Here is a 2659-nt window from a genome sequence, read left to right as displayed (position 1 = left end):
AAAATGCATCTTAATGAAGAAACAAAAAAAGTTCCTCATCCGTTGTGAGGTTCTCAATCCATTGGTTATTGAAAACTTCGAAAAGCTGCTTGGACATAATCCTCAAACTCGTTTCATGAGTGTGTACTACTGGTACATAACGCTGGAGGTCAGCCCATCTTCGGTTAACACCAATCGTGACAACTTCCTACACTTCGACTGTTCCTCTGTAGTATTTGATTTGTCCATGAAGCAAGATATCCATGGTATACCAGATCACTTTCGTTCAAAGTTTATCCCTCCCATGTTTGTGTTGGGATCAATCTAATCACCTTTAGTTGAGTGTGTAACTTACATTACCTGAATTCATACATACCTTGAACTGTTTTTGTTATTATGTATTTTACCGTGTAATAAAACCATTCCAATCTGAAAGTCAAACTATACAGACATGTTTGTGTTTTACTCCGCTCGTATCCCTGACTCGATCATCTCAGTTTGCAAGTAAATTCGGGCATGTCAGCGAGAACCGACAGTTCTTCACTGATGGGTCAAAAATGGATGATATCACTGGTTTCGGTGTTTACAACGTTTCTCTTAGTGCCTCCTTCATGCTTCAATTGCCATGTTCTGTATATGTTGCTGAGCTAGCAGCTATACATTACACCTTAGAGTACATCAGTTCTCTCCCACCCAAGCACTCCGTCATTTTTTCCGACAGCTTAAGTTCTCTAGAGGCTGTTTGGTCAATGAAGCCGGTGAAGCACTCAACGTACTTCGTGAATAGAATACGCCAGGTATTTAGTGCTTTGTCAATTCGCTCTTACGGTGATGCGGTGAGCATCGTGGCATCAGATCTGAGCTGACTGAAACTCTCCGGATCCGAGGAATACAGCAGAAACCTGTCAGGGAAATGTTGGTGGGCCTTGATAATTGTTCCAAAAATTAAGGTGAAGCTATCTTTTCATGACGTATATAGACATAGCCTTCCTTAGCCGAGTGGTTAGAGTCCACGGCTACAAAGCAAAGCCATGCAGAAGGTGTCTGGGTTCGATTCCCGGTCAGTCCAGGATCTTATCGTAATGGAAATTTCCTGGTTCCATGGGCATAATATATTATTGTACCTGTCACACGATATACGAATGCGAAAATGGCAACTTTGGCAAAGAAAGCTCTCAGTTAATAACTGTGGACGTGCTCATAAGAACACTTAGCTGAGAAGCAGGCTCTGTCCCAGTGAGGACGTTAATGCCAAGAAGAAGAACAAGAAGATACAGACATGGCATAGATAGCCTTGACGATAAACGCGTAGTTGTTCAGCAAGTCTAAGCTGAGGAACGTGGATTTGAATCCCACCGGTCGATGAACTTTTTGGGTTGGAAATTTTCTCAATGTCCTAGGGCAAGGAGTATATTTGTACCTGCCAAACGATATACAAATGCAAAATGGTCAAATTGCCTTAGTAAAACTCTCAGTTAATAACTGTGCAGCCTCTGTCCTAGTGGGCATGTAACGCCAGAAAGATATTATTGAAGATGACGCAAATCAAATATGACTTGCAAGAAAAATAGCTCGAATACGAAAACGTGACATGACTTCTTAGAAGAAATTCGTCAAATCATGCCTTCAGAAAGTAATCTACCCACCCGACAGTCGGGAGTGAATTGTCACGACTTGCAAATTCTGCAGCGGAGTAAATCAAACTGCTATCTATAAGCCACTTGGCGCTCCGGTGCAGTGCCATGCTGCAGCGAACATTCGATTGCTACAGTCGTCGTCACGTCATTTGCACTAGGTACTGTGACAAACTCAAATAATAACATCTGCAGGGCGACGAGACTGCGACTCCCTCAGGCCTCGCGGTGATGCTACGATGTGAAAAATGATCTCCAAATGAGAATTCATAAATTTTATTCACGTTTCATTCGAATGCATTTTTATTGCTGGAATCCCCCGAAGCCCGTTTGCTTTTGGGGAAAATATTGTCATGCCCCAGAAAATGGATAACTATCACTAATGTATCCACAAAACAGGCAATAAAATAATTGTAAACAAGGCATAATTGTGTATATATAAACAATAAGGAATTTAAAATACCATTCAGGAATATATTTTGTTCTGAAAAAGTAGCCAAAAAAGCAAGAGTTTTTTCTTTTTTAAATGCTTGTTAGTGCAGCTGCCGTTTGCTTTTCCCTACTTTGGGAAAATAAGCATAATTCCACCAAACAGAGACCGCTTCTTGTGTATGTTTGGTTCGGGAATATTTATATTGCCGAGAACAGAGCGCATTTGGGAAACGATTGTTTTCCTTTTGGCTTTTGTGCCTTCCCCGCTTATTGAGAGGAAAGGATTGCAACTAAAAGCGGTCCTGCCAGGAGAAAATCATAATGCAGAACGATTGCGTTCCGCTTCCTTTCGTGGGCGTGTATTTATTGTTCCTTTTGTTTTTATTGAGTTTGTTCTGTACTGTTGCCAAATATTGTTGCCTTGAGGTTGGTGGTTGTGGGGATGTCATTTGATATGAGAAGTGAAGCATATTCAGAGTACAAATAAGTTTACATGTAAAGTTGCATCAAGACGCTTACAATTCCATTTGTTCCATTGAGTTATCGAGTATTTAATTATTTTATTTATTTGGGTCTACATCAATCAACTTGATAAAACCTTGCCAACAATATTT

The sequence above is a fragment of the Aedes aegypti genome, chromosome 2 (assembly GCF_002204515.2).
Source record: "Aedes aegypti strain LVP_AGWG chromosome 2, AaegL5.0 Primary Assembly, whole genome shotgun sequence".
Taxonomy (NCBI): Eukaryota; Metazoa; Arthropoda; class Insecta; order Diptera; family Culicidae; genus Aedes; species Aedes aegypti.
Note: the sequence above shows the minus strand (reverse complement) of the source record.